The sequence below is a fragment of the Zingiber officinale genome, chromosome 5B (genome assembly GCF_018446385.1).
Source record: "Zingiber officinale cultivar Zhangliang chromosome 5B, Zo_v1.1, whole genome shotgun sequence".
NCBI classification, from domain to species: domain Eukaryota; kingdom Viridiplantae; phylum Streptophyta; class Magnoliopsida; order Zingiberales; family Zingiberaceae; genus Zingiber; species Zingiber officinale.
This window is the reverse complement of record NC_055995.1, coordinates 126,132,944-126,141,536: the sequence shown is the minus strand read 5'-3', so window position 1 is coordinate 126,141,536 and position 8,593 is coordinate 126,132,944.

Below are 8,593 nucleotides of genomic sequence, written 5' to 3'. Positions count from 1 at the left end.
AGCATCTCTTGAGTGTATTTCGTCTGATGGACATAAATTCCATCTCGAGTTTGTTTGATTTCAAGTCCAAGGAAGAATGTCAATTCTCCTACTAGACTCATCTCAAACTCACTTTCCATGTGAGAAATAAATTCATTCAAATAGCCCTTATTATTTGATCCACAAATTATGTCATCGACATACACTTGGGCTACAAAAATGTTTTCACCATCTCTACGCAGAAATAGTGTTGGGTCTATTTGGCCTCTCACAAATCCCTTTTCTAGTAAATATGTTGACAACCTTTCGTACCAAGCTCGTGGTGCTTGCTTAAGCCCATAAAGTGCTTTCTTGAGCTTGTACACGTGGTTTGGAACTTCGGTATTCACAAACCCCGGTGGTTGTTCAACATAGACCTCTTCTTTGATGAATTCGTTTAAGAAGGTTGATTTAACGTCCATTTGATAGAGCTTGAAACCTCTATGTGCAGCAAAAGCTAGCATCAAACGAATGGACTCTAATCGGGCCACGGGAGCATAAGTCTCATCATAATCGAGACCTTCGACTTGACTATAGCCCTTGGCTACAAGTCTTGCCTTGTTTCTTACAACTTCTCCCTTTTGATTTAACTTATTTTTGAAGACCCATTTAGTTCCAATAATGGTGGTCTTCTTAGGTCTATGAACTAAGTCCCACACTTGGCTCCTTTCAAATTGACCTAACTCATCTTGCATAGCTATGATCCAATCAGGATCGCGCAATGCCTCATCAACTAATTTTGGTTCAATCTCTGAAATCAATGCGACTTCATTAGACTCATTTCTAAAGAATGACCTAGTCCTAACCCCTTGGTGGATGTCTCCCACAATTTGGTCTTGGGGATGACTAGTGGCTATCCTAGATTGTCTTGGTGTTGGTGGTGCCTCATGAATGGTCTCACTAGGCACAGGCAAGGACTCGATATCAGGCAAAGAGTCAGATTGAATTCTTTGTTGCCTTTGCTCATCACCATCAGAGTCAATTTCGACTCTTTCTATGTTTTGATCATTCAAACTTAGCCTTCTAAGTTCAAATTGAATTTCTTCTACATCCCTTGATTGATCATTTGAGTTAGGGATTTCTTCAAAAGCTACATCAGAGGACTCCTCAATCAATTTAGTCCTATTGTTGTAGACCCGATAGGCTTTGCTGGTGAGCGAGTACCCAACCAGTATCCCTTCATCAGCCTTGGCCGAAAATTTTCCAAGATGGTCCTTGGTGTTCAAAATAAACACCTTACAACCAAATACCCTAAGATGTTTAATTGTAGGTGGTTTCCCAAACCAAAGTTCATGGGGAGTCTTTCCTAAAAACATATGTATCAGTATTCGGTTTTGCACATAGCAAGCTGTATTCACAGCTTCAGCCCACAAGTAACTCGGTAGTGAGTACTCATTGAGCATGCTTCGTGCAGCCTCTTGTAAGACTCGGTTCTTTCTCTCCACAACCCCATTTTGCTGTGGGGTCCTTGGAGTTGAGAACTCATGTCTATACCCTTTTGCTTGACAAAATTCTAAAAACCTATGATTTTGAAATTCACCACCATGATCACTTCTAATGGTTTTAATTGTTGTCGATTTTTCATTTTCAGTTCTTCTACAAAAGGAAATAAAAATATCTATGGTTTGATCCTTAGTTTTCAAAAAGAAAGTCCATGTATATCTAGTAAAATCATCAATAATTACTAAACAATATCTACTACCATTCAATGAAATAACATTGTTACAATCAAACAAATCCATATGTAATAAGTCTAAGGCAGTAGATGTACTCACAGTGCTTTTACCTTTATGAGATGCTTTTGTTTGCTTACCCATTTGACATGCATCACATAGTTTGTTCTTTTGGTACTTGATGCTGGGTAAGTCTCGCACTAATCCTTGGTTGGCCAACTTCCGGATGTTCTTCATGTTTACATGTGCCAACCTTCTATGCCATAGCCAAGACTCTTCTTCTTTCGACATGAAACACTTAATCAAAGCATTAGTAGCACTTTTAAACGATACTTGATAAATATTATCAACCCTTGTGCCTACTAGTACCGTGTCAAGTGTGTCAATGTGTTTAACCAAACATTGACTTGAATGAAATTCAATTGTGTAACCCGTATCACACAATTGACTGACACTTAGGAGATTAAAAGTCATCCCCTTGACTAGAAGGACATTCTTGATATGGAGACATTCGGATATATGAATGTCTCCAACTCCTACAACCTTAAGGCTACCATTATTACCAAAAGACACATTACCTCTACTTTTGTTTTGAATGGTTGTAAACAGTGATCTGTCCCCGGTCATGTGCTTGGAGCATCCACTATCAACAAACCAAGTTGATAGATGCTCCCCCTCGACCAATGCCTACAAGACACGGAAGATAGAGGTTTTAGGTACCCAAATCTTGGGACCTAATGCTTCTACAACAAAAGACCTAGGAACCCATGCCTTGGTCATACCTTTCCTAGTTCCATGAGCCTTAGAAACATGTGTTCTACTATTTTGAGTTCTAGACATTAGAGAAATGAAACTCGACTCCTTGGGTTGATACCCTAGCCCGGCCTTGTTGTAGACTGCCCTTTGGGCATTTAGAATCATGTCTAGAGTCTTAGAGCTAGTTGAGAATTTCTCAAGCATTTTCTTGAGTTTCTCAACCTCACCCTTTAACGCCTTGTTCTCATCCTCAAGGACTTCTAGATGTAGGTCATTGACCTCATCTTCCCTAAGGGTCCTTAAGGTTTTTACTTCTTCTTTTAACACTTTATTTTCTGTTTTTGACTTTTTAAGCAATGTAGATAAGTGAGTGATAGTCTTATAACACTTTTCTATATGAGAAGAGGTTACCTCTTCATCATCCGACGATGATGAAGCTGCGGTTGAAGCGTCGCTCGAATCTCCCTCACTTTCGGAGTCCGAAACCTCCCTTGCCATGAGTGCTAATTGTCGTGTGCTCTTTTCCATCTTCTCTTCTTCCTCCGATGAGCTTGATGAGGACTCATCCCAAGTGGCCTTGAGAGCCTTCTTCTTCTTGCCTCTTTCCTCCTTCTTTTTGGCTCGTTCCTCCTTCCTCTTTAACTTCGGACACTCGCTCTGAATGTGTCCTTTCTTGCTACACTCATAACATATAACATTAGATTTATCAAAATTTTGATCATTAGTTTTACCTTTTTCTTTGTATCTTCGGCTTCTTCTCATAATCCTTCTTACGAAGTTCGCCATCTCACTTGATGATGATCCACTTTCATCATTGGATTTGGAGGAAGAGGTGGATGAGGAAATCTCCTTTTCCTTCTTCTTTTCCTTCTTCCTTCTTCCCTCCTTGCTCTTTGGTCCTGCAAATAAAGCAATACCCTTCTCTTTTTGACCTTTGTTAGCAAGCTCATGAAGTTCCATCTCACAGAAAAATTCATCTAGTTTAACAATGGAAAGATCCTTGGATACCTTGTAGGCATCTACCATAGATGACCACAAGGCATTCCTAGGAAAGGATTTAAGAGCGTACCTTACTAGATCGCGATTCTCCACTCGTTCGTCCACAGAGTGTAGACTGTTGATGATCTCCTTGAATCTCCCATGAAGCTCACTTACCGTTTCATTGTCCTTCATGGTTAGATTTTGGAGTTGATTCAAGAATAGGTCCCTCTTGGCAATCCGAGAATCTCAAGTTCCCTCTTGGAGCTCGATGAGTTTGTTCCATAGGTCTCTTGCACTCGAGAACGGACCTATCTTGATGAGTTGGTCCTTGGCGATTCCACATTGCAAGGTGACCATAGCCTTGGCATCGGCTTGTGCTTTGCGGAGTTGTTCGGTAGACCACCTTGACGAATCGAGTTCCTTACCTTCTTCATCCTTTGGTGGTGTGAAACCTTCCTTGACTGAGAACCACATGGCAATGTCGGTCTTGAGGTAATACTCCATGCGGCCCTTCCAATATTGAAAATCTACTCCTTCGAAGTAGGGTGGTCGATTTGTGCTAAAGCCTTCCTTCATAGCCATCCTTGTTTGCTCTTTTGGGTGTTAATCCAAATCAAAGAGCCCCTTGCTCTGATACCACTTGTTGGGATCTTAGATGGCTAGAGGGGGGGGGGGGGTGAATAGCCCCTTTAAAAACTTAAACAAAACTTCTACACAGATAATTGTTAGCACAGCGGAATTAGACAACTAAAGGAAAGAAAAACAAAAGCACACTAACACTAGGATTTACGAGGTTCGGGGATAACTTGCCCCTACTCCTCGGCGTGTCCGTAAGGTGGACGACTCCTTGATCTTCGGTAGATCGGACCCCGAATAACTTCCGGCTACAAATCCTCCTTCTCGGTGGAGTAACCTCCCCACAACATCTCAAGAATTATCTAAGTTAAAGCACGAGACTTACAGAAGCTCGGTGGCAAAGGAGAATAAAAATGCTTACAACCACGCGAGGATCAGTAGCAGAACAGAGATCGCAGTTCACCCGAGAGCTCAAGAACTTCTCACAACAGCACAGACTTTTCTTTCAAGCTTTCTTGTTGTTGTTCTATTCTCTCCTCTCGCTGTTTTTACTGCTTCTCAAACCTGATCTCTGCTGTCACCGATCTGGTCAAAAACTGCGCAAATCAACGCTGCAGCCAATCCCTCTTCCTCCTTACCTGGTTCTCTGAACTCACACCAATGATATCACAGTCATCACTGGCATCTTCTGAGCTCGAACCAATCCCCAGGAGTCAAGCAGATCGCAGCCAGATCACAGCAGTATCCGTTGATGCCTGAAATGCACCATGCGCCGCTGAAACCAGCAGAAAGACCATTTGTCGCATTCCTCTTAACTTAATTTGAAATTAGGCTTGGAATGATACCTGTTAACCTGCAAACTCAAAAGCTAACAGCACAGAGGATTATATCACATAAATGAATGAGGCATATCAAAAGCAAGAAGGAAGTGAACAATATGATCGAGTGTGGATCGGTCACCGATCGATCCAAATGTTCCCAATCGATCGGTTGAGGTCATTCTGATCGGTCGTAGGACCGATCGATTGAGTGTGGATTGGTCCACGGACCGATCCACCCATTTCTCTCTTCTGCAGGCTCTTCTCCCGATCGGTCTCCCGATCGATCAGGGCCATGCTTCCCTCGATCGGTCCGCAGACCGATCGAGCAGGGCATAGAATCGTAGTAAGTGATCGATCCGTGGATCGATCATCGATTCCTCCGATCCATGATCGGTCGACCGATCCACGATTCTGTAGCCACTGATCGGTCCCACCGACCGATCCAATGTGCCATGGAATGTCCACTTAGGTCCCTCTCTGACCTAATCCGGAGAACGAGCTACCGTGCCCTCTCCGAGTCCATCAGGTCCAGAGAACGAGCTACCGAGCCCTCTCTGACCTAGTCAGGTCCAGAGAGCGAGCTACCTAGCCCTCTCTGACCTAGTCAGGAGAACGAGCTACCGAGCCCTCTCCGACTCCATCAGGTCCAGAGAACGAGCTACCGAGCCCTCTCTGACCTAGTCATGTCCAGAGAGCGAGCTACCTAGCCCTCTCTGACCTAGTCAGGAGAACGAGCTACCGAGCCCTCTCCGACCTAGTCAGGTCCAGAGAACGAGCTACCGAGCCCTCTCTGACCTAGTCAGGTCCAGAGAGCGAGCTACCTAGCCCTCTCTGACCTAGTCAGGAGAACGAGCTACCGAGCCCTCTCCGACTTCGCGTGCCAAGTTTCCAACTTGGACTTTTTCCTTCCACCTGATCACCCTTGATCAGTTCAATTAACATCTGATACAAACTTAAATCAGTGTCAACATCAAAACAACAGCCAGGTCAGACTGTATCAACATATGGCTCCGTGCCAGTTGGCACGGAACACTGCACAGCTTTTCTTTTCTACCGTATGGAAAGTGACTTTTAAAATTGATGTTATTTTATTATTTTGATCAGGCCCCTGTTAGCATGCGTTCCTTTCTTTATATTAGGGGGAGAAAGAATAATGCTTTATTAATTGATACTCATATCAGGCCCACGTTGGGCCTGATATCCAAGCATATCAGGCCCAACGAAGGCTGATTTTATATTGTTTTTTCCCAGCACATATATATATATAAATAATGATTTGCCACCATCTTCTGAGTCCTTGCAACTCCAGAATACCACTAGAGCTGAAATGGGTCCAATCAGAGGTGTCAAGGTCCATCAGTGAGTTTTGACCAAAACCCACTGATGGCCCTCCCCTATTTGGTTCTACCTGAAATCATGTTCCCTGTGAAGTTCTAACTGGGAAGATGGTATATCTGGTGTCAAAACGTATTTATACCCCATTTCTAATAAGGTATTGCTCCGTGGCAGTTGGCACGGAACCTAGTGACGTGCTCTGGAAACCGACTGTTGGTCCGAGCCTATTTGATTTTTTAAACAATCCCAACCGTTACCATGTTTTCAGTTTTGAGAATATAGAAATGGTGTGCATTACAACTTATATACATTGTCTCTTTCCACTGATAAGCACCAGCATTGCATTTTGTATTTTGTGATTTATATTTATGACTAATCACTATGCAATATTATTAATATTCCAGTGACAGTTTCTAATCTTCTCATACACTACATACCACCGTATTATACAACAAAGACTACATACAAAGATATTAAAAGTCCTACACTACGTAATAATTGCATTTACATTCTATACAAGTTTTTGCCTTACAAGACTGGATATTTAATCCAATGTTTGAAAATATTTATCCCTCAAAATTGCTACCATTACATCAATTCTAATCTTTTTCATGTCTCCTTGTTTGAAGTCCATCTTCATATCATATAGGAGACATCGAATGTATTGCATCACAAAGAAGTCACAGTCAACGCTGTAAAGAACAACATCATTTTAATTGTCAATATTTTTTTATCAATTATTTATATTCACACGCTGTGCTCGATTTACCTTGCTTGTTGTTGTGGACATTCAATTGTGCGAGAGACCCATCTATCAAACGGATAATGCCTTTCCAAGTTTGGATGAATAGCAGCAACGTGCTCACGACTATATAATTTAAAATCTGATACCTGAAGATTGAAGAGGAAATTTCCATTTTCCATCAACTAGCATTTATATTAAAATACAAATAATATCATTATTATTAGATGCTCACCGCTGCTTCAAATTCATATTTGTATTTACTTCCACTTGCAAGAGAATTGTACTGATTGAACGTCATTGATTTGGTGTCCGCCACCAGCAAGTGGAAGTGTGCATTATCACTGCACAAAGGTATAAATATATACCTTACCTCTTCATCTCGTCTATCCGTCTTTATCATGTGTTGGAAGGCAAACTTACTTGACGATTTCATTAATGACTACAAATATGCAAAGTCATACATACATAACCAACTAATAAAAAGAATTCTATTTTTTATTATAATCAAATCAATTCCTTACTGTGAAGAATATTGAACAATATATTGACTTGTTGTATGTGCTTCCAGACGGGAATGCCCCCCTAAATAAAATTTTACAATACGTGTCGATTACATCCCCTCTTGTCAACATTTCTCCATTCACACCAAATAAAAGGGAATACAAATTTAAACAAAAGGGTGGTTCCTCCCAAACTATATCATTTGTAAACCTACAAAGTAAACAAATCACAGATTATTTTTACAAATTTCTTTTTGATAACCTTAGCCCAAATATGTAATCAGATATGCATATATTATACTTTACTATTCAACTATTTAATTTACATACTTTATTTCCTCCAAGGCTTTTAACAAGTACGCCACCTCTTCGTCTTGTTTTTTTTTCTTGGAAGACTTAAATTGCTTCTTCACATACTATGCATACAAACAAAAAAGGCAATTAGATAATCCATTATATCTAACAAATTGCAAAGAAATTTGCATATATCGTCTTACAGCAATTGCTTGTTTCCTCATTTTGTCATATTTGGCAAACATTTCTACATCCTTGTCTGCCTCTTCATCAGATTTGTCTTCCATCATTTGTACAATATTAATTTCTTCTTCCATTTCATCCAAACCTATTTTTCCTTTCCCCTTGCCCACAACAACATATTCTTTGACAAATTTTTTTCCTTCTCCTATACTTGTAACTTTTTCCGCAGGCTCACTTATATGTATATTTCTACGCTGCCTCTTAGGTAAAGTTTTGAGCCACAATGGACTATCAATTGGAGTATCCTCATAGCGACTTCTGTCACGTCCTATCCTACTTCTTGTTGTAACACCTACAAGTTCAATTTGAGGATCGTCTACAGGCTCGCTATATTGAGATTCCATGCCTTTTTTTTCAACTATTTTAAGTAACTCTTTCACCCTCTCCTTCAATTGCATGTTCTCCATTGTTAGCTCTTTATTTATGTTTGCTTGAATAATGCAATTACAACAATCCTTATTAATCTGCCTTCCTCCTACACTCACTTCAATTTGTGATGCCTCCATTGCATGTGGACTGTCATCAACGCCAGCAAGGTTCTCAACCAATGATCTTTCATCTTGGTTAGGGATTAGGTCAATCACAACCTGTAAGAATATTAAACCACATGTTAAAACCATACTTTTTTACCAAACTATAGTCAAAGTATTC